Genomic DNA, 25,542 nt, shown 5'->3' on the forward strand with positions numbered 1-25,542 from the left:
TTAAATGCCATGAGTAACAGATCTTGGAATATAATAAGTACCCAGTGTTAGTTCACTTCCTTGATTTTTCTTTCTTAGATTTTAAATTTACTTCTTTGAGAGATAGAGAGTGAACATGCAGGAGCAGGAGCAGGATGGCAGGATGTGGGGTAGAGGCAGAGGCAGAGGGAGAGGAACAAGCAGACTCTACACTGAGTGCTGAGCCTCTCAGGGGGCTCCGTCTCAGACCTCAAGATCATGACCTAAGCTGAAATCAAGATTGAGACACTTAACCTACTAAGCCACCCAGGTGCCCCTGAGTTCCTTGATTTTTAAGTTCCTAAAGAGAAATGTCCCTGGTCAGTCTGTACTATTAGGGGTTATCCATTAATATCACTTTTCATGTGTGAACTTATATTTACATGTTATTGAGGAAAGCATTAATGGATTGTACATTAGTTTCTGTATTGGAATTCAAAAGAAGCATGCACTGTACACTTACTTTTGTAGACCTGATACTGGAATTCTTCAATAAAGCTCTTAGCTCTTCTGACTCTCGTAGCATTTTGAACATGCTTCAAAAGCTGTCTACATTGAAGAGTTTAATGAATGCATATTAAAAATATCTGATTGTCTACTGGTTTGATTAAATGGTATGTTTCTAACAGGTTGAGTGGTCAGCTGATGAAATTTCTAGTTTGCAAACTAATTTTTTCTATTAACCCTATAGTTCATAGTTATATTTAGAAATTTTCCCATTTGCCAAATGGCATCCAGTGAAGCAATATTTTTAATTCACAGAAGCCCTGCTGACCAGAGTAATACCAGAGCAGTCATTAATTATGGACAAATCTGTACAAGCTTCATCTTTGGTCTATTTGTTTCAACTCTATGGTCATTTGTTTTGGTTTCTGCATTTATCCCATGTTTGTTTCTTCCTAATTACTGCTAGATAGAATAGGTCATTACAAATGAGAGACTAGCATATTAATGAAGTTAGAGGACCTACTGGTGTGACAGGCCCTGGGAAGACAGATTGAGTCAGATAGTTCCTCACCTGAGGGAGCTGCTAGGCTTTTCTCTGCCAGGAGTTGATGTTGCCCCTTTTGTTAACCTAGGGAACCCTTATGCATCCTTTTTTAGGTTGGGCCTTCTCGCATACTCACATTTCTAATGTAGAATCCAGCATACAATGGTAATAAAAAACATTACTCCATATACCAAAGGTATAGGGGATGGTACCTAATTAAATATTACAGTCTCACCTGTACTATTAAATATTACTGAACCCACCAAGTGCTTGAATATGAATTCCAGCCCCAGGCAGTCAGTTAGGCAATGTCCCATTGTAAATGCAAGTGACTGCTACATACTTTTTTCCTGGCATATGCTCTTGTCTAGCAGGATCTTGGATTTCTGGTTTTATAGGACTTAGCTTTGGTCCCAACATTATGAAAGGCCTTTTTAGTGATCCTGGCCCCCATCTTTGGCTTATCAAATAGTGATTTTTGAGATTCCTTTTCTGTTTGGATTTTGGAATCCCTTATAAATTCCTGGAATAAAATTCCCTTTCCCAAACTTAGCCCATGAATTCTAACTAGATAAGTCGGTCTCCCAACTCCCTTTTAGAAGAAGTAGGTTTAGGAAAAGAAAGTCAGTTGAGCGTGGAGAATTCAGCAATGAGAGACAGTTATGCCTGAGCAGAGTTTTCAGGTATAAGTCAAAGATGTAAAAGATGAGGATGTCGCAGAGATATGAATAAACCACACCTAAATTAGTCGGGCAAGTTGTGGAGTTTAAGCATTACTAGCTAAAGGCTAAGATCGAAAATTTTAAGAACAATTTGCAGTCATGTTTTTGACCTGGAATCTATTTGAACTGTTGCTTTATTTTCATTTATACATGGCTGTTAGAAGGAAATGTTGCCTGAGAAACCACGTTTCATTTGGATTATTTCCCTTCCTGTCCCTTTCACATTGCTGCAACCTCAGGAGACCTTCCTTGCCTTTTGTGGACCTGCAGGGAGAAACCCATTGAGCTGACTACAGTTTGAGGAAGGAACCTTCTTCACTCTAGAGGAAGTGAGAAAGATTAATTAGAAAGAGCCCTGCAGGTGAAAAACAAGACAATCTAGTAGGGGGGCGGTTATTACAGTGCAAGTAGGAAATCATGAAGAAATGCTGAACTAAGTCAGTAACAGTATCATAGAAGAGAGAGGATAGAAATGAGTTATTAAGACAGTGAAATTGGCAGAACTCAGAGATAATTGGGTATGGAGGGCAAAGGGAAGGAGCAATTGAGAAAGGCATTTCATTCTACCAGCCCAGGGAAGACATACAGAGTAGAATGAGGGAAGAGAAAGTAAGTTCAGTTGGGGGCATGCTGACAAGGAGAGGTATCTAACATGTAAGGAGAGACATGAGGCTGGAGCTCGGGAGAGAAAGTACAGCCACACATGAAAGCAGCTGGTAACACCGAACTTGGTAGCTGAAATCTTGAGAGTAGGTAACATTACTTACACAAACTATGAGAGAGATAAAAGGAAAGAGTGAGGATGGGAGTGTCTGGAGACAATATATCTCATAAAAAAGCAGAGGTAGAGAAATGAAAAATTAAAGATCTGAGTCTTTGTAGAATCAGAACAGGATTAGGCCACAGAAGCTGAGGGAAAAGAGAGATATAAGGAGAAAGGCATCAACTGAAGTTTGGAAAATGTTCATTGTGTCCAGCAATTTAAAATAATTGTGACTTTAAGAAGTTTCGGGAGACTGATAGAGCAGGCAATGAGCCCAAGAATGCCTAGACAGTGGAGTAGGGTATCTTGAGTATCTTGAAAGAGAAAGGAATTCTATCTGCGTCAGCAAGCAATGGAAAAGACAGATGTAAAGAAAAAAAAACAACAACAATTTTTGGAGTGGTAATGGAATATATGCATGGATAAAAAGGCTTTGATTGGGCAAGGAGATAAATGGTGAAGGTGGTTTGGAGAGTTCCAAGCAAGCTGACTCACTGAAAGAAGAAAGGAGAAAAGCTGAAGAAATCTCCTTGGATAACAGGGCTAGGTGAAAGGGGGGCAACACAGTAAGCCCCGTGCATGAGACCACAGAGGAAATCCAGAAGAGAGATAGAGCAAAACTTCTCAAACTTTAATGAGCGTAAGTATCACCATGGGATTTTCAAATGCATATTCTGATTCACTGTGTCTGGGGTTGGACCTATGATTCTGTATTTCTTTTTTTTTTTTTTTTTTTTATTCTGTATTTCAAACAAGCCCTCAGGTAATGCCCGAGCTACTGGTTCTCTGACCACCCTTTGAGAGAGATAAGGACATAGAGGAAAGTGGATGAGTAAGGCACATGGGTTTTGAGTGTAATCAACATAAATGCAAAATAAGGACCTAGTTTGACAAGTCACAAAACATGGCAAAGAGGAACAACCAGAATGCATTTTACAAGTAGTTCATGTATTTATTAAGAATGTACCAAATTCTTGGGATGCCTGGACGGCTCATCGGTTCAACCTTCAGCTCAGGATGTGATCCCAGACTCTGGGATCAAGTCCTGCATCAGACTCCTTGCGAGGAGCCTGCTTCTCCCTCTGCCTATGTCTCTGCCTCTCTCTCTATGTATCTCTCATGAATAAGTAAATAAAATCTTTTAAAAAAATGTACCGAATTCTTATTTAATCTGTGTATGTCTCTCCTTTGTCGAGAATAACAAAAGGCACATTAGGTCCAGCCTCTGAGTTTAAGGATATCTTAATATGTACAAGAAAACATAAAGAAAATGCTAGCCATTAAAAAAAAAGAAAATGCTAGCAATTAATACATAGATATAAAATTTTCAGAAATAAACAACGGGCAACACTTGTTAGGGATGGTAGCTAGACAGCTCAAATATTTCTTTGGATTAATTTTTTTGGATGCAGACATCACAAAATTTTTCAACTGACCATTAATTTTGAAGTTGAATACATATTGAGTGAATTATCATCCACCTTCCCCACATTCAAGTTTAAAAGAAGACATGACAGATGTAAAGTTTTCATCAATTTGAGAATAGTAGAAGGAAAAAGGAGGCTGCCCCTTGAATCTAAGCGATCCTATCTCTTTAAGCCTTTTTCACAGTGGAGAGCTACATGAACCATGAGTCTGAAATCATTTGGTTCAGACAGAAGAGACATGACAAGGAAAAAATGTCATGAAGAGAAGAAACAATGTTAGATGTTGAGAAATTACCTAGTGCTCTTTTAGGCATTTCTTCCTGTCTACTGTATTGCACCCCCTGCCCCTTTTTGCTGCTGCTCCATCATGTTAGCCTATGGATAACACATTGCTTGTGCTATTCTTACCTCCGTCACACACGGTGTGCTTATAGCTGTTCAGAACATTGGAGCGGCACAAAAAGATTGGTAAGAGAAAGTTCAGTGTCTTTAGAAACTTGCTAGCTGCTTTAGAAGAAAGGGTTAAATATAAAACTACATTATGAAGTAGCATTGGCCAAAAGTCCTTTGCAGAGTAGTGTTCCATGAAATTCTACTAGAAATGTGGACTAAAGAGGGTTTGATGCTGATAAGAGTTTGTAAAATACCATAGATGAAAATTTCTAAAGATTCTCAGAATTATGGCAGTAAATTAGTCTGTTCTAAAGTTTCTAAAGTTATTTGTTTTTTTTTAAACCACTGTACTATTTTATATCGTAAACACTATTACTAATTTAAGGACTTAGTATTCCTCAGAGGATAAATAAGGGACTATTATTGCAAAGATTCAAATCCTTGCTACAGTCAGTGTAATTGCTATTAGGGAAGCCAGTGATCATTTCAGAAATCAGGGACCACATTAATGAGGAGTTGGAACTGACACTGAATGATGTGAGTAGTTTGAGCATTCACAAAATAAGATATTCTGGATTTGGATGGAAGCTGAGAGGGTTAACGGAATAAATAAAAATGTTGAGGAGGAAACAGTTCAGGGTTCAGGTGTGTTTAAACCACAATGAGAAAATCAATATGCCTGGAGAGGAGGGTTTTGATTGAGTGAAAATCAATTTGGCAAGGCTGATTATAAAGACCCTTGCATTTTTGGGTTAGGTTCTATGAAGATTGAACTATGCATTAATTGCATCCAGAGGGGAATAAATAGGGAATATGTCTTTAGCATTCTGACCAAACCATTTCTTTCATTCTTTAAAAACTTCATTGTTACTTCTGGTTTTAAAAATAACTCAAGCACATGGTGGAAATCTTATAACATAAAACAGTAAACAAAAGAAAGTTAAAATCACTCATAAATGCAATGACCAGATAATGCAGTTGACATTGGGAATATCCTTTGCCAATTTTTCCTAAGCATACACATGTTCACACACTCAGTCTTGAAAAGTCAGCTCACTCCATGTCATAGTGGCTAAAAACTAAACTCCTAAGAGGTAAGAAAGTTAATATAAATGTGTGTAGCAGGCTAGAGAGGGTGAGGTGTTGAAGATGCAGTCTTTCACACAGACACATTACAAATTAAATACATGGAATGTTCTTTGCCTTCCACAAGGAAATATACTATTTCCTCCCACTACACCCTTGCACTATGTTTTATTTCAAACATATAGCCATATCTGGGTCCATTTTTAATGTAACTACACTTCGTGGATACAGGTATAAAAAATTTATTTTGTCAACTCTAATGTTAGAAAAACAATAGATAAATGGTGCTGGACTCTAAGCCTCAGTGTGTGGGAGGCTGAGAGAGGGGAAAGAGCACTGACTGAGGGTGCGGCCACCCCTCAGCCGCAGCTAGCTACTGCTGCCAACCAGGACTGAAAATAAAAGTTGGCAGATCCTCATAGTTTTCAAGAGAAGACAGAAATCCAGTACTTATGTGTTACTATCTGACTTTTTAAAAATAGGAATTCATCCTTTTAACAAGAGCATCAGAATTCAAGAGTGAAACAAAACACATACTAGACCCTACAGTTGGCACCTTGTGTTTATACATACCCACAAAACAAAACAAGACAAGAACAATGAAACTTCCTGGTTCTTTACAGTTAAGAAATGATACTATCGGGATCCCTGGGTGGCGCAGCGGTTTGGCGCCTGCCTTTGGCCCAGGGCGCGATCCTGGAGACCCGGGAACGAATCCCACGTTGGGCTCCCGGTGCATGGAGCCTGCTTCTCCCTCTGCCTGTGTCTCTGCCTCATTCTCTCTCTCTCTCTCTGTGACTATCACAAATAAATAGAAATTAAAAAAAAAATAAAAAAAAAAAGAAATGATACTATCGTGCATCCTTTATTGTAGGAAATCTTTTTGTTTGTTGTTGTTTAATTTTATTTATATTCAATCGGCCAATATATAGTATAACAGCTAGTCTGCCAGGAAATCTTGAATGGGTAATGGACATTTCTACTTACTAGACTTGTCCATCCTTAGATGATGTGACCTGATATATTATTTACTTTTGTATTAGCATATTATGAATCTTTCATTGTAAAAAAGACTCATTTGGAAAGTCTGTAGCATTTTAAAGATATGCTTGCTGAATGTATATTTTGTTGATTTGAATAGGTATTTGCCCACTGGAGGAAGATCTATTCCCAAATGCCACTTAGGTTATTTTCAAGAACTCCCTACTGAATGTTGATGCAGCTGTGTGCCTTTGCAGAAATGGAAACAAAGCCGGCTGTGTCGAACCTTGGAATCACGGTGAGTAATTAGCACAAAGTCTGTAATCAGGGAAAGGTTAGGTTAGGAAAAGAGGAATATAAATGTCTGTGACACACAAAAAGGAACAAGAGAGAGATCATCTGAACAAGAACAACAAGAGCAAAAAGAACTCTTGAACTTATAACGTAAAAAAAAAAACCAAGCAAACTAGTTTTAATATATTCACCTTATCTCCTCACTTTAATCATAAACTTTTCTCTTACTTGGAAAATCCTAGCCAGGTGATACTATGCTTTTATCTACTTGTATCATTAGGATTGCTTTTAAATAAATATGTTCCAACTACTCCAGGTTGACAACAAGAGAGCTTTCAGAGTCAACCAAGATTGCCTAAGCATAGAAAACACAAAATAACTTGAAATAAATAAAGTACTATCTAATTTTTATCAATAGCAAAGATGGTGTAACCTACAATAAAATGTTATGAATGGAAATATTCAACAAATGAAGTTGTTTCCACAAAAACTTGTACTTGGTCTATTGTGAAAATATAAGTACAATTCCAATTATGAAACAGGTCTCTTTTACTTAACCTAATATTATGGCTTCTTAAAAATCTAACTGAAATATTTTTGAAATCAAACTATGGATCTGATAGGGTTCACTATTTAAAGAAATAAAGAAATGAAGTAATTTAAAAATTGTACATGGACTTCCAGTTTTTCTGATTCCCAGGTTTGTAGTATATGTGTTTGGTTTTCCTCAAATTAGAAATGTCATTTCTTTTTCACATTGGAAAATAGAAAAGGTTAGGTTTTAAGGTGCCTGCCAAGATCCAAATTTCTGGTCCTTATTTTGTCTTTTTCTATTTAGAATTAGTTTGAAAACTCTTGAACAATACCTCTCGCAATTTATATTGCATGCACAGGGATGATGTTAATCAGATGAGAAATACTTGTTTATGGTTCCAAGATTTTTTTTATCCTAGTATTACTGATATTGTTACTTCTACCACTTGAATTTTGGACCCTTAGATGACCACTTTTAGCAATGTAAAACTTTATAAATCGGCTAACTAACCTTCACTAATGCCCATGTTAATGTTTGGGATTCCTTCCACAGTGACAGTGAATAGGAAAGCAGTTGAACTTTTGACAGTTGGAAATTGGAGAGTGCCTTTTTATATTGCTGCATGGACTTGGTGGGTTTCTCTAAAGTGGGGAATAAGAATAGGTTATTTCTAAATTGTCCCTGGTTCTCTTCCTGGTAAGAAGATATAGGATGAAGCCCCTCGTAAGTCAAAGAAAAGAATCAGAGTAACTCTACAGTTATTTTTCTAATCCATCGGTTGATTAATTGCTTTAATAAGAATTTACTAAACAACACCTAGATGTCAGGTACTGTTTTAGACACCAGTGATGCAATAATTAACAAACAGACATTGCTCATTTGTCACTACAAACTTAATGTAATAAGACTTACGTGATGGGAAGGAACAAAAACATATAATTACATAAGTAATTAATTAGCTATAATTCTGGGTCTTATGAAACTACACCTAAAAGAAGATTTCCTCTAATTTTGAGTAGTCAAATAATAATGTCACATAATAAATGCTCCTAAGGAAGTGCTCTTTACGACGGGTTCTGAAATAAGACCAGGAATTAAGGAAAGATGTGAGATGGTCCAGCCCAGGAAAAGTGGAAGGAAGCTGCCTATGTGAAGGCTTAAACCAAAATGAGTCCTATATGTCTAAAAATTTGAATTAAGCCGGTGGTTCTAGAAATCAGATAATAAGTACATGAATGGCAAAGATATGGTTAGAGAGGTGTGTAGGGGTCAATCAACAAGTTCACTTAAAGCAGTTTTAACCTCTCTACTTATTTTATGGTAGAAACAGATGGAAATTAGTTTGAAGGAGTAAATAGTTTAGATAAGACATGGTGTTGTCTAATGTCTCTAGTCTATTCATTTTCAATAGAAATAGATTAGAGAGAAGTAGAAAGACTTAAGAGATATGTGGGAGATAGAATGAGCAGAAATTGGTGGTCGATTGGATGTAGTAGGTGAGAAAGAGAAAGGAACAAAGGGGTCACATCCAGGTTTGGGGTTGAGCAACTGGCTGGATGGTGGTGCCATTTATCAAAATTAGATTCTATCCTAGAGAAGGGATGGGTTTAGGTAAAGAAGGCTTTGCTAAGGCAAAAGTTACTGTCGTGTAAAAACATCCGTGAAAAGCCACCCTAGGGATGCTTCCATTTGGCAATCTGGTTTTACATAGCATTTCAAGGTTTTCTCTTTCCTCCATGTTCTTCCATCCTCTCCCCAACATGATTACCCTAAAGATGTTTGAGGCAATTGATAAATATATCAAAAAGTACCAAAAGAGAAAAAGCACATTATTTTACCCCTCTCTTAAGCTCCCCTGTGTAATCATACCTATTTTTTTCATACCTCTGCAAAATTTTTAACAAAATCAGCTCAATCCTCCTCATATTCCTTTTCATCATATGTAAGCTTACAAAATCTCTTTAGAAAATTGTGCACAAGTCAGTGCTCCAAAAGTATGAAAAATATATGGACACACTTTAAAAAAGATTTTATAAAAATAATATAATAAAAAAATTTTATTTTTATAAAAATAAATCTTTTTACTTTAATAAAAAGATTTTATCTATTCATGAGAGACCCACAGAGAGAGGCAGAGACAGAGGCAGAGGGAGAGGGAGAAGCAGGCTCCATGCAGGGAGCCCGATGTGGGACTTGATCCCGGGATCATAGGATCACGACCCCAGCAGAAGGCAGATGCTCAACCCCTGAGCCACCCAGGCAACCCTGGAAACACTTTTAAATATAAATACTAGCAATTATTTTCAGGCAATTCACATTCAAACATGGAACTCACTGGCACATAAAAGAAAAGACTGGCTACGGAAATTGCTATTTTGATTTTCCACTTGTGTGGTAGCAGGCAGTGAATTTCCAGTGTCTGTAATTCCCTTTTTATTATTTTCAATGAAAAAAGTTCCTATCATTTGACTTGGCATACCTTGTAAATAAAACAAATAACTGGCTGTCATGACCAGAATCAATCAAGCAATCACCAAATATGGACAGAGTGCCTACCAGGGCAAAGTCAATATACTGGGAAGAGTAAAGAGCTACAAGGAAGTATACAAGTTTTTCTCACAGAACTTCCCATCTAGCTGGTGGGACAAGATCTGAACATATTTTTGAGAGGTGATTTTTACATAAGTGATTACAAGGAGAGATAAATAAAAAAATACAGCAAGTAAGAACAGATTCATTGTACCATGTATATGTTCTACTAGTTCCAAGAAAAGAGAAATTTTTGTGCATTGAAATTTTGGTAAAGATTTATGGAAGATAAATGTTTTGAGCTTGGTGTTAGCTAGAAAGAGAGGAAATGAAAGAAAAGGATAATATGATACAATATTCCAATTACAAGCAGCTCAAGAGTAAATTGTGGTGTTGTCGGGGATGTATCAACAGGATTAAAAGCTAGAGAATTTGTGTTTTAACCAAATTTAACTATATATATATATATATATATATATATATATATATATATGCAAAAGCAGTAACCCCTGAACCTCCATTTTCTCACTTTTAAAATGAGGGAATTACATTAAGTGTTCTCTACAGAGTCTCTGAAATTTAACATTAGTTTGTATTATAATGAAAAAGTTTTTCTTATTTGTCCAGCATTATAGGGAACCAACAAAAGGCAGAGTGTTTGGAAATAGGCAGATTATAGTTGAAATCTGACAGGCCAGGATGCAAATATTGGCAGATCCATTTGGTATCTAGGAAACTTGGACAAGATGCTTAACCCTGATGTGCCTTTATTTTTCATTGATCAACTGATAGATGGTATAGATATAAATATAGATATTAACATAGGTAGTCTTTTGAATAATGAAAAAATATGTAACACTGCTGTATTACACAGCTGGTTGTGAAGGAGGCACTGAAAAAATTTTGGTTATATCTTTGGTATCCATGGATGAAAACTTAGATTGCAGTCATGAGATCCAACTTCAAATCTCTGCTATGCAATACTGTCTAGTCTCTAGCATACTGTTTTTATTTTATTATTTTTATAGATTATGAGGAGAGCAACATAAAACACACCACCAGTTTTCACGCCAAGAATACTTCATCTAACTAAGAAATGCCATGCAGTACATTTCAAAAATAAATGCCACTCATAAACACGGTATTCTAATGCATATTGAAGTTTCATGTACTAAAGATTGGAGTAGCTATCGGTAGTCAATGAATAATGGATAGGAATGATTAATGACTTTGTGAGATAAGGGATAATTAGATTTGGCATGTGCATCCACCATTTAAGCAAATTGGTATGTGGAATGTGTAGTTGAAAGAGATACAGACAAATGACATTAAGCTTCAATGATTCAAATGGGTCTCCTGAGAATGGATGATCCAAATTCTTTTCTAATTTTCCTCCAACAACGCAACACAACCATAAAGGTAACAATGGATCTTATTTTTATGCTAGCAATGGTTGCCTCAGCAACAGAGTGACAGACTCTGAAGCCCAGACAAGTGTCTTCACACTCTTCTGCCTTCAGGTCATTCACCCTTCTTTTCCCACATCTCTGTCATTTATTCAGATAATGCTCTATAGTCCCACTACCTCTGGACACAGTGATGTTGGGGAACAATAAGAGCTCTTGGCAAAACTGTGAAGAAGGAAGAGTTTTCTATAACATCTCCTGCCAATTCCCCATCCCACCTCCTCAGTGCATGCCCACAGCCATACACATAGGCAATTGCATTTATAACTGTCTGTATGGTACCCTATGGCTACTCACCTCTTCTCAAAGTTGTACATTAATAAGGATTACCCTTTGCAGGTAATGGGAAGTTTTGGATGCTCTTTATTCTTAACAAACCATTTATGTCCCACTTCCCTTGTTTGAATTTTCTAGTTAAATCAAGGAATTAATCCATGCCAATGTGCTAATGCTACATTTCTAAATCTCAAAGTAGAAAGACACTGGCATGCCCTAATCAAGAGAGAGGCATGCCAAAAGTAATTTGTTACTAATATTAGATAAAATGCAAAAATTGTATGAAGGATATTTTATTTAAATTAGACTTTCTTCAAGGTTATCAGTATAAAAAATATTCACTTGTATTGAAATATGCTTTATTTTCTCCTATCAGAATTGATATGAGGGAGTAAAATTAAAATTCAGTAACCTGAGTGGGCTGGGGAGTGAAGGTGGGTGTGGTGGTTGGTGGCACATAAAGAAGGTCTAAATTGTAAGTATAAATCTTAAAAAAAAAAATGTTGGTGGAAGCTATATGATAAATGAGCTTATTAAAAAAAAAAAAAAAGATAAATGAGCTTATTCTTTTTTTTGGGGGGAGGGGCAAAAGAAGAGGGGGAGAGAGAGAAAGAGAGAGAGAGAGAGAATCCCAAGCTGGCTCCACATCCAGTGTGGAGTCCAATGCAGGGCTCAGTCTCACCACCCCAAGATCATGACTTGAGCTGAAATCAAGAGTTGGACACTCAACTGAACTGAGCCACCCAGGCACCCCATAAATAGGTTTACTCTTAATAAATATTTATAATTTTAGATGGATTCATGTAGACATAAGAAAACAAATGAATGGATACTATTAGGAATTAGGGTGAGGTATTCATTAAATCAAATGCCTGCATATCATACTTTCTTTTGTCTGTGTTTTTAGAAGGGTAATACACAAAAGAAATAATCATGACCAGGAACCTAGACATTACTATGTGCTGTACAAAAAAGCTTGATACCTCATACATAGCTCTGGTAGAGTCTAGTTTCTAGTAGCCTACGTGGGACCTTATATGCTGTCAAAAATCTTTACCTTAGGGACTTATCACCGTCAGACCAGTCACATAAATTAAAAAGTAGAGACAAGAAGAAGCTTATGATGGCCAATTCCCTTGGTGAGCTATTCCACCAACAAATAAACATCAAGGAAGATAGAAAAGAGATGGAAAAATAATAGAGATAGAGAAAATGGATGCATATGATTTAATGCACACTCAACATTAATGAGAATGACTTCATTATTGTTTGACGGCTGACTAATCAGATCAGAAATGTCTTCATTGGACCAAGGTGTGGGACTGGAGATGAGAAGTAAAGCTAGGAAGGTTGTGGGAAGAAAAGAGTAGAAAACATGACAAAATTATATACTTTATGAAAATACTTAAAATAATGAGAATTTGAGACTAATAAAGGAGATATTTGGGAACAGAAGAACCATTTAGGACTTTTAGATTAAACACATACACACACAATGTGTGTGTGTATAAATATAAACACATGTATTTGAAAAAAATGTATGTATTTGTATATATACAAATATATATATCATATATAACATAACATGTAAAACATATAAAACAAAACATAAATATAGCACAATATTAAATATATAACATATATAAACTATTATATATAATATAGAAATTTATAAGTAAATAATTAAATATGATATTTAAGTATATCATACATTAAATATACATTATATATGATACATATGATTATATGTAGATACATATGATTCTATCTATCTATCTAGTCTAGCCCATAGTGATATACACATACACACACCCCATGCATATTTAATAGTCACTTAAGGAAAAAGACATATCTATATGCAGAGTAACCTGTGAAAACAACCTATAGTAATCAAACTAGTTGTTTTTGTTCATGAACTAATGAATCATGAGTCACCAAATGTGAGCAAAATATTAAAGAAAATGCCAGGGTAGGGAAACATACAGCTGCCTAGGCAGAAATAGAAATGATATAGAGAAGAAAACACCATCTACAGGATAGATTTAGTGTATTCAGAGGAAAACAAGCATTTATGGCACTTATACAAGAGACTGCTATCAAGGAAAAAAAGAGTATTAAAAGAACAAGTACCTAGATAATTTTTAAAGTCGACTTATAGAATGGAAAGTAAGATGAACAAAGCTAAGGATTTAGTTGTTGATCTGAAAAAGAAAAATTGACAGAATGGTCCAGAAGACAAAAAGAGAAAAAGACAAAGGGAAAGATAATAAAAGGGAGATTCTTCCCAAGGAGGAAAGACCCAAGACTCTAGATCTCATTGAATAGGAGTCGAAAAGACGAAAAGAGCTGAGGGACACCTGGGCGGCTCAGTGGTTGGGTGTCTGCCTTCGGCTCTGGTCGTGATTCTGAGGTCCGGGCTCGAGTCCTGCATCTGGCTCCCTGCACGGAGCCTGCTTCTCCCTCTGCCTGTGCCTCTGCCTCTCTCTAGATAGAGAAATAAAATCTTAAAAGAGCTGAGATGATGAATGGGAAGAAATAATGGAATAAATAATAAGATAAAGATTATCTTAGGTAAAGAAAGACATTCATATCACAGACACATAGAAATGCTGATTAGAATGAAAAAGACCCATACCATATGATTTATATAACTTCACGGGATAAAGAGAAATTCCATGACCTTTCATAAAGAGAAAAAAAGTTTTGACGTACTGCAAGAATCTGTTGGCTGACTGATCTCTCATAAGAACACTACTGCTAAAAAGATAATAAAGATACAATCTGAGGAAAAGGGAATCTACTCAAATTCTCAGTGAAGTATAAAGAAAAAAAAATCCAATGTTTCAAATGTTCAAGGACCTCATATTGACACGGACTCCTTGCAATTTTATTGGATCCCACTGTGGGCTTCCCAGATTCCTCCCTGGCTATGACCCTTTTCAGGGTCTGAGCATGCATTTCCCCAAGCTGCTGGATTGCTGACAGTAGCTTGCCTCATCCCCACCGGCCACCCCAATATTGTCCCAATATCATGCCTCATCGGTGCAACTCACCCCCAGTGCCTACGCTCTTGTCCTAAGTTGGCACAATTCTGAAGGAATATCTCTGGCCAAGAAATCCTCGTGAGATCATGTGAGGCATTTGTTATGACTACTTCAGCTCAGCTTTTCCTTTTACCTCAATTCTGCTTCTTTTTTCAATTCATTCTCCTTCCAATCCATCCTGTACCAGGCTGATCTTAGGAGCAAGACTCAATCAATTCAATTTCCTGAACACAAATCTCTGTCTCAGAGTCTGCTACCTGGGGAAACTTACCTGCAACAGGAAACTACAGAGCAAAAAATAAATAAATAAATAAAAATAAATAAATAATTAAGTATTCAAGAAGAAAATGACAAGATAATTATGCATTAGTGGTCTCTGAAATTATATATATTTACACACACACACATACATAAAGTAAGCTCAAAAGAAAGGAGAAGTCATTAGATACAGATGTTTAGGATATTCTCCTTTGTGCATTAAAATTTCAGTATCATAAGATTACATTTTTTCTTTACAGTTTTAATTTCAGCATTTGGGTTACATATTTCTACAATTTACTATATTTACATAATATAATAACTGTAAATTGTTTTCATTTTCCTTTTATGTTTGGACTTAACCCATAGTAAAACTGGAATACAAATAGTTGCACTGCAGATGTGAAATTTATAAACTTAGAAATTTTAAAATATAGTATAAGCAATAAACTTTAGGTGACAAGGAAGAAAAGAACACAGAGTTGGGTAAGTTACTATATGATTAATTTTCAAAGACTGGAATCAAATAATACTGTCAAAAATTAGTAAATCATGAAAAAATCAAGATATTTATTCTAAGCATATGAAGGATAGTACCCAAAGAAATAAAATTCAGAAACTATGAAAAGAAATTAGCCAGAGAAGAAATGGGTAGGACTGTAGAAAGAATTTTACACTCTTTTTTTTTTTTTTAAGATTTTATTTATTTATTCATGAGAAACAGAGAGAAAGAGGCAGAGGGAGAAGCAGGCTCCGTGCAGGAAGCCCGACATGTGACTCGATCTTGGGACTCCAGGATCACACACCCTGGACTGAAGCTGGAGCTAAACCACTGAGCCACCAGGGCTGCCCAATTTTACCCTCTTAATTTGAGACTCATCCATACAGATGTTTAGAAATTCTGTAGATAGTTCTTTAATTTAAAATATAACTTTAAGAAAGTTAAAGAGCACCCATATCAACAAAAGACTAGGTAAGTAAGTTACAATGAAATATATTTTAATAGTCACTTATGTCCCTCATTTTAGATAATGCTCATACCCTCTGAAAGTGCTTTCACATGTTGTTGAAGTAAAAATCATTTATTGATCACTTCTTCTGGGCAAGCCATTGCTTTCTCTATTAAGTCATTTGTTTTCATTCCTGAAACAGGTAAGGGAAAATGTCTTTCGTCCTTTTGACAGTTAAGAAAAATAAAACAGAGAGTAAGTTGCTTTGCCTAAGGTCATCAAACTCATCCTGGTGGTACAAAAGCTCTGAGCCCTGTCCTCCTAAACTCAAACTCAGTTTCTTGTGGCTGGCCTCTCATTCCATTAATGGAAAATGAATGATAGCCAAAGGAGTTAATCCAGAAGAGCCAATGTGAGAAATGGATAAAAGTCAATAGAGGGAGAATTGGGAAATGCATAGGCAAATAATATTTTCTTTTTTAAATTATACATAAACATATATATGTTTGTATAAAACATATATATGTTAATAAATATAATCTCATTATATATATATATATATATATATATAATTAGGTAGGCAGAGGGAGAAGCAGGCTCCATGCAAGAAGCCCAATGTGGGACTCGATACCAGGACTCCAGGATCACGATCAGAGCCAAAGGCAGATGCTCAACTGCTGAGCCACCCAGGTGTCCCAGCAAATAATATTTTATATCTGACTTTTATTTCCCAGGCACTGTGGTAGGTGTTTTACATATTTTATTTCTTTAACCCTCACAATCCTTATGAAATAAATAGTATTTTCTCCAGTTAATATGTAAGGAAATCCAGGCCCAAACTAGCTACTTATGATAGTGTACTCAGCCAAAAAAAAAAAAATGGCAACAAACTATCCAGTTCTTTAACTTGTGTTCTTTTCCCCTAAGCAAAGTTTCTCTCTACCTCCATGTTATTGACTATTTGGACTGGATAATTATTTCTTGTGGGGATGTTTAACAGCTTCTACACACTGGATGCCAGTAGCCTCCCCATCTCCATTTGCGACAACCAAAAATATTTCCAGATGTCCCAGGGCAAAGGATGAAGGGATCAATCTCAGCTGAGAACCACTGTCCTAGGTATATGGATTATCTTCTTGAGCTTTATTATATTGCAGACTCTCCCCCCAGTGGATTTTAGTTCCTTGCACTTGGATTCTCTTTAGTTCTCTCTTTGTATCTTACTGTGAAATTCTTATTGAGGAGGTTGAATTTTATCTGGGCCCTGTGAGTCTGGAAGGCAGCCATGGTTAGGCAATCCCTCCACCTGTTTGTGTTCAGGAAAGGACTTAACTGCAAGGAACCACCATTCTGCATTTGACTTAGACAAAACAACAGACATTCCACGTGTTCACCTCTGACAAGGCCTGAAGTGGACCCTCCAAATTCCCATTCTTTGTCTGATGAATGATTAGATGAACTGTTTTGTCCCCACTGATAAATCAGAACAAAATGCTTATAACCAAATTGATTCAGTTTCTCTCCTCCCAGGCCTCCAGACTTTGATCTACTCTTAGCCTGAGCCTACCTATATCCTCTCTTTAAGATCCCCACCCTGAGAATAGACATACCTCCGAACAAAACGTTCTCCCATCTACTCTCTCACTTATCTTACCCCTGCTCCTTCACTTCCTCAAACTTCATCTTTTTGTAGCTTTGTTTAATTCTATTTACCAAGACAAGAGCTTTTCTGGCTAATGTTTGAGAAGCTGGTCATCTCTTGGTTAGATGTTCTTCTCTTGCAAAAGCCCCCTCCTGCTATTACAATAATTCATCCCCCCACTCCATTGTAATATGTTTTGTTTTGTTTTGTTTCAAATAAAGTGTTTATCTGGATCCAGATTTGTTTTTTTTATTTGACATGATAACACACAGAAACAAACAACAACAACAAAAAAGAATACCAATGACAAAGATGTCATTTAGGACAGAATCAAAATCCTGCATTTAACCTAAAATACAATTTTAATTCAAAAAGAAAAGTATGTGGAATATACATTGTAAATACATAGCTGAGTAATAATAATGATGATGATGAGAAGAAAAAGAAGAAGAAGAAAAGAAGAAGAAGAAGAAGAAGAAGAAGAAGAAGAAGAAGAAGAAGAAGAAAAAGATATTTCATTCCATGACCTCAAAAGTTGCTTATATTCACAGCCTTCTAAATCGGCTTGTTTGGAACCCTCAGGCTGGAAGCAAGAATAAAAAGCTGCTCAAGAACTAACATCTATGCATTTGTCAGCGTAGGACACAATTGACATGTCAGCTGAGTATTAAAATGGTCAGGGCAAAGCTAGCTGTAGTGAGTGACTCTAAATGAGAAAACAGTGTGATGGGATTCATTGCCTGAGGCATAGAACCTTTGCTTAAACTGCCTCCCAAAGGTCTGGATTGATGAGAAGCCAACTTGTCTCCAAGAGCAGTCTCGGTGACTAAGAAATGGCTCACCACTGACAAGGTTAGTTCAAGGGAGCAAAGGTGGAACAGAAATAAAGCCAAAACTTAATCTGCCATGGAGAGATTACCTTTTGCAGCCATGTCACATGTGTTTCTTCCATTCTGAAACCACTTTAATTTATTCTGTAATTTAACAGGAAGCAGAACCCATGGGGGGTGGGGATGAGGAAGGGAGAAATGGGGGAGCAAAACTAGTTCCACCAGTAGCTGAATTCTGTCTACAATAATTTTCTAGCCATTTCATTTGCCTGTTCTGCTAATTATTGCTTTCAAAAATTATTGCTTCTGAACCCAAATTTTGGATGTGGGTCCAACTCTTTTATTTTTTTATTTCCTAGGACTGATACTTTAGAGTAGAATTTTCTCTTGCTGTTTTAACATAAAAATACCATTAATGACATGAATTCAGGTTTTTTCCACCTAGCTAGAAATAAAAAAAATGGATGAAGAGGTGTCACTCCTGATAGAAGAGGGATTGTCTCGGTTCCTTGAATTAACCTATCAACCAGTCTTCTAAGCCTCTTGTCTCCATTTCTCAACCTTACACCCACCTTCTCTTCCACTGATGAGTGGTCACACTATCATTGTCATTGGGATTTTTGGACCAACACTGGCCACAATCTCAAGAGTATTCAGAAATCTAAAAACAAATAAATTAATATGAAAAAAGTAAAGCTAACGGCATGAGATAATAAGAAATGAGAGGAGCCATGACTGAACAATGTTGAAAGATACTTACATTCTTTTTTTTTTTCTTTTTTGGTACTTACATTCAATTAAAAATTATTTTGCAGTAAGTTGCAGTAAATAATAGTAAGTTTCTAATTTCTACACACAATCTATTCATGGCTTAAAATTGTCTGTGGGTAGACCATAGTGATATATTTTGAATGGTTTTTATATTGTTCAATAATTTGAACTGGATCCCTACATTTAATTGAGAGTTGGTGTAAAAAAAACTATTTCTGACTTCTCTTCCTATGCTGGTGATATCTAGTCCATATTTCAGTAGGGAAACAATTGCTTGACCTTTGTAGATGCTCTCTTTTTTTGAGGAAGCATAGGCTTTCATGTTCACTACAGTCTATTGGATTATACCTGCCTGTGCAATCCATTTATATCACCTTCCAAGCCTCTGCTGGCATCTAAGTTTGAAAACTCTAGTCTATAAGTGCTATGATTCTTTTATCCTACTCCAGGTTCACACATCCACAATCTCCTTCCCCTGTATATTTCATCTGTGTCTCTTAAGACATACACATATTGATAATGAGTAAATTTCTTTCCAGCGATAAATAACCATCAAGGGTCTATGTATAACCCTGGGAAATAGCCTGGTCAAAGTGAACCAGGACCATGAAAAATAATGGGTAACTCAATGTTATCCTACATGGTCAGATTAACAATAACAATTATGACAAGATTAATTTTGTGTAAAGTAATCTCAAAAGATTATGTTGATCAAGACGTGCACACTTAAAATTTGCAATAAAGTAAATGTTCTTCAACTTCATTTCTCCTCCAAAGATGAGAATATATTAATATATTCCTTTTAGAAAGACAATGTCCTATTTTAAATTTTGCATGTTCAGGTCTTCTTAAAAAGAATGACTAGAAAAGTTCTATAAATCTTTTGAAATTATAATAAGTAAGACAGTAATGGCACAAATCACAAATACTGTAAAATTGCCTTAGGCATTATATTTTCTATAAATTAGCATTTTAGAGTACATTTTGAATTTATGATCAAGTGGTAATGCATAAGAGCATTTTGACTTAAATTTAAAAAGATGTACGATATATATGCATATATACATTTATATATAAAGCTATAACCAATCCAAAAACATTTTTATTGCTCTTCTTTATTATATTTTCTTTTTCCCTCTTTCTCTATTAAGTCATTTATTTTTAAACCTAGAGTTATAATATTTTAAGGAAATTCAGCTTTGTAAACAATTAGACTAAGCAATAGATTGTCAAATAGGTGGTTTCTATTCCCTTCAGGTTATAATACCCAAATAAAGTGATATAAAAATCGTTCAGACAAAAGACCTTCACATTCCTGTTACCTCACAAAATTCTGTGTTTAGAGTTATAATAATCTTTGTTAATTAGAGATTATCAGAATTTAAACATTTTTTGGGGGAGAGAATGCATCTTCCAATGCAGCTCTATTTTAGGAAACTTTTTTCATTCATTTCTAATTTGTGCATAAAGTTTTCTCTTGGGACTAAAACCCTTGCTTTGGATGCCAAAAAAGCCATCTTGTAGGAAGTCAGTCACTGTAAGACATTGGCACAGAATAGAAAAATATTCCCATCCTACTTCACTACAAGATGCGGTCTGTGGAAATTATCAGTAATTCTAAGCATTTACACAATCACTGTTCAAAGTGACATTATCAGAGACATGGCATTGACAGGAAGAACTGCCAAATGGTAAGAAATATAAAGTAATTTGCAGAAATATCACAATGATGCCAAAATAGCTTTAGGTAATAGAAATTATTTGTATGTCCATGTCTTTAGAACTAGGAAACAAAGTTTAAGAAACTGGGTTATGTCAGGAATTAAACTGATCTATGCCTTTAATGTGTCTAAATTACACTAAAACAAAAATTAAAACCTTTGTGTTGCCTTTGTATTCAATACCTCTTCCTAATATGTTCATTTGTTTATTTGTAGTCTTTGTGTATTTGTAATCACAGAAAATTTGTGTACTGAAACAACAATAATAAAACACAGAAGAGTGAAAGATTCATCAAATATGCGTGCTTAACTTCAGTACATCTTTTGTTAGAAAACATAAATATTTTGTTTGCCAAGGATTGATATTAACAATAGGCTTTGGAACCTACTCAGTGATCTATAACTGTGCTACCCCATTTTGATGTGTTAAATCATATGGATTTTTAGAATCACAGTGTGACCATCTAAGAGAAAAATTAAAAGGAAACACAATCAATAGTGAGGAAGACCTAGATCCAAGTAAGAGCTAAGGATAAATGATTTTGTTTTTTCCTAACAAAAGATTGAGAAAATGTCTTATTTAGTTGATTAGGGATTTTTGGTTTTGTGTATAAATGTTACAGGGCAGTGGTCTCTCATTGAGTTGTTGGCAAAGAAAAAAAAAAACTACCTCTTAATCACACTAACGAGACTTAGTGTGAAGAACGAGAAAGATAACATAATATGGTTACTAAAAATACTGTAGATTGCTACTGTTTTATATATATGATATTCTCCAAGATCCTTTACTATGGTCATGTAAAATATTGAAAAGATATGTATTTAGTTCTCAAAATATAATCCTGGCTGTGAAACACAGTAAAACAAACTACTTATTTATTCATATATTAAATGGTTATATGTCGAGTATGTGGTATGAGTCAGGCACAGCTCTAAATACAGATGATTAAGTGATGAAAGATGGACATTAAACTCGTAAAACTTATGTTTTAGTAAGAAAGGGCAGGTATTAAGCAAGCAAAAACAAGAAACAAACATGATTATTTCTAATAGTAGCTCTGACAAGCTTAAAATGGAGAGTGGTACCAGAAAATAGGGTGTTGTTATAATAACTAAATAAACTACAGTAGCTTAGTGGTTCGGTAGCAGGCAGGAAGGGAACCGATAATATTGGAAGCATTTCAGATGGGAACCAATGTATGTAGTATGCAGCTGTAAACCATTTGATAAAATTGTTGCCCATGATAATTCAAGAATCAGACTGGTACCTACTGAGCCTGTACCTCTAGAGAAAATGGTTGAAATGGATAAGCGTAGGACTGTGTATTGAGATTGTGTATTGTGTATCCAGTTGAGAATTTGTTGAATCATGAAAAAAAATAAAGAGGAATTAAAGAGTTCAGATTTTAGAGTGCTAAATGGTTACCTAAGTTTACAGCATAGACCACGAAGAGCATCAGACAAGAGGCAGAATATTTTGAATGATTAAGGGCTATTCGTATGCAGCCTGGAAGCAAAGATCAGATTAAAGCTGTAGCCATCTCCTCCAAAAGTGTTGCACCAGAAAGCCCCAACATCTCCATCATTAACTGAAATACAAATTGTGAAGGCAAACAATTAAATAAATCAATCTGGCTTGAGAAGTATATCTTGAAAAAAATTTGGTTGCGACTACAAGTAGGTGGAACATGACTGGAATAAAATAGACTGTATGTCTACTAAGTTTTTAAAGAAATTGTATTGCCAAAACTTCTATAAACTTAGTCTTTGAAAAAGCCTTTGGCATTTGCATCCTGAAAACAACTCTTGGATTCATAATCTTCCTGGATAGGAAGCATGTGGTGAGCGATGTTCTTCCCCTACAAGAATTTTTAGAAAACACTGTAGATATCATCATGGAGAGTGGAATCAAAAACCACAGAGAACAATGAACAAAAGGAATTTCTGAAAGAGAGCAGGATCATGATCTGATGAAGAATTTTTTCATACTATTTTGGAAGCCTTCATGACTCATACAAGAGTTCATAAATGCTATGGACCAAGAATCGTTTTGTGTTTCTTCCTTTACTGAATGAGATAATCACCAGTTATTAGCTGCCAGACCTCCCATTACACCTTAGGTCAGGATACAGATAATTTTTACTTTGGTTTATAATTTGCTACATCATGAAGAGCCACATCTGGATCTGAAAAAAAAGATATGTTGTACTTCACCTGAAAATTGTGAAATTTGAGCAGGTGGCAGTACTGGGAGGAACTTTGGGTTGTCTCTTTTTGGAAGGTGTTAAATATGTAGAGGAAGGAAGCAAAGTGATATTTGAGGCACATGAGAATGGACTATGACATCTCAACTAATCATTACACCCCTTTCCACTTCTTTCTTTAAAAATACTTTCTCAGTGTCGATTACAGTTGAGAGTAATCATATTGTCTAGAAAATGTCAGCAAAGTGATGTATGCTGGTTCTAGGCCTAATTTATTAAAAACCTACCCTGCATTATCTTCCATGTTCTTTCCCCCTTTCCTAATGCTGGACATGAGGTGATCCCCAAGGTAAATTTGAAGCCCAATTTTGAAGACTGGTGTAGCCAAAATTTGAAGGAAAGCCATAGTTCTACTATCATTGTTTGTAGGAGAATCACCTGACTGGAAACACCCTAATTTAACTGTTAAATGAGAGATATGTAATTTGTATGGTATCAGCTATTGATATTTTGGAGTTTATTTTTAGAGCATGTATTGTTGCATCAACTAATCCAAATGGCTAGAGCTTTAAATAAGAAAAATCTAAAAAAAAAAAAAAATAAGAAAAATCTTCTTAATATAATAAGAACTCCAGTAAAGTTTTGCAGCTCGAGGATATCATCAATATCCTGGGAGACTATCATCCTTCCACCATTTTCAGTGCATTGCCTCTTTTGTCCTTGTGTTTATTGTTATATGGCCACAAAGTAGTTGCCATAATTTCAGACATTATGATCATGGAGTGAGGGAAAACTGTAGAAGGGATAGGATGTGGAGAGGAAGTTACTGGGCTCAAAATGACTTTCTTCTGTATTACTTTCTTTCCGTCAACATAACAAATCTTTATCAAAATTCCCATATTTTCCCATAATATTGGACTGAATATTTGAACCCCTCTGAAGAAATCACATGTTGAAGCCCTACTCTCTGAGGTGATGGAATTTAAAGGTGGGGGCCTTTGGGATTATTAGGTTTAGATGAGGTAATGAGGGTGGAGCCCTCATAATGGGATTAATGTCCTTATAAAAAGAAGAAGCTCTATCAGTGCTCTTTTTCTTTGCCATATTGGAATACAGAGAAAAAAAGTGATCTGTAAGACAGGAAAAGAAATTTCACCAGGAACCAAATCCTCTGGCATCTTAAACTTGGACTTTCCAGGCTCCAGAACTGTGAGAAATATATGTCTATGTAAGCCACACAGAGTATGGTAGTTTGTTACCATAGCCTGAGCAGACCAACATACCTTACTGTATATTTACTGTCTTGACCCAACACTGTGTTAACTTCCCATTCCTTCTATTCATAATTAGTCAGAAGAAATCTGGATCTTGTAGATACTTTGCAGACTTGGTTCAGATTCCCCGACATTTTGATCAGCTCACCATATCAATGATGTCATGTTAACTGGTCAAGAATAGCAAGGAGTTACAAATGTGCTGGGGACCTCAAAAAGACACATGTTCCAGAAAATAAAAAATAAATCTTATTAAGATGTAGGAGCCAGCCATATCAGTGATGCTTTTAGGAATCCAATGGTCTGAGGCATGTTGGAAGAATCTAACAAAATTAAAAGAAAAAGTCATCACACCACTTTGGATTCTAGAGCATGCATCATATTTGGGAATATTTCTTTGATTCATTAACTAGGTGACAGCAAAGATGGCCAATTTTCACTGGAGATGAGAAAAAATAAGGTCTCTGTAGCAGGTCCAGAATGCAGGTAGCTCTATTGCTTGGAGCATGTGATCCAACAGATTCTATACTATTACCTGTATCAGTGATGGGAAAGGATGCCATGTGGAGTTTACTGTAAGCTCTAATTTTAAAAAATCACAACATAGACCCCAAGAGTTCTGCTACAAGATTTTTCCACCTGCAGTGGAGAACTGCACTCTATTCAAAAAGCATTTTTCAGAAGATACAGGTCAGCTGACTATGAGATATTCAAGTGATCATTCAGCCAGATCTTTCTATCATTAACTGATTTCTGAAAGACCCAAAAAGTCCTAAGGTGGGATAAACCCAAAAGAAATTCATCATAAGATGGAATTGTACATTTGGACTGAGCAAGAATAGGGACAGGAGGCATAAATAAGATGCACAAACAGGTAGTTTAAACCTCATGTCATCCATCACTCTTATATTTATCTCTCAGCACACACCTATGGAGAGGACCATTATGACTAGCTAACAGGTGGGCAAGTGATTGAGCTCTGCTATAGGTAGTTGGCTAATTATGAGAGTGCAACCTAAAAATGACCCTGAGGGACACCTGGGTGGCTCAGCAGTTAAGCATCTGTCTTCAGCTCAGGGCATGATCCTGAAGTCCTGGGATCGAGTCCCACATCAGGCTCCCTGAATGGAGCCTGCTTCTCCCTCTGCCTATGTCTCTGCCTCTCTTTCTCTGTGTCTCTCATGAATAAATAAATAAAATCTTTTAAAAAAATAAAAAATGAAAAAAATTTCCCTGAAAAACAGCTGTATGAGTACATCTCAGAGTTTCCCAAATAGAGCTTCAAGTGGTGCATCTGGTTTTCTACTCGGTATGTTAAGACCAATGTGTCAAGGACACATGGACTTATGGACTATGGTGAATGGCCA

General features: G+C 35.9%; 1 protein-coding gene across 2 annotated transcripts in view; it reads right to left on the bottom strand.

Annotated features, from left to right (window-relative positions):
• DPP10 (dipeptidyl peptidase like 10) overlaps positions 1-25,542 on the bottom strand; it is a 1,281,550-nt gene that overhangs the window by 640,363 nt on the left and 615,645 nt on the right. The window lies entirely within an intron of this gene.

The sequence above is a fragment of the Canis aureus genome, chromosome 20 (genome assembly GCF_053574225.1).
Source record: "Canis aureus isolate CA01 chromosome 20, VMU_Caureus_v.1.0, whole genome shotgun sequence".
In the NCBI taxonomy this organism is placed as follows: Eukaryota; Metazoa; Chordata; class Mammalia; order Carnivora; family Canidae; genus Canis; species Canis aureus.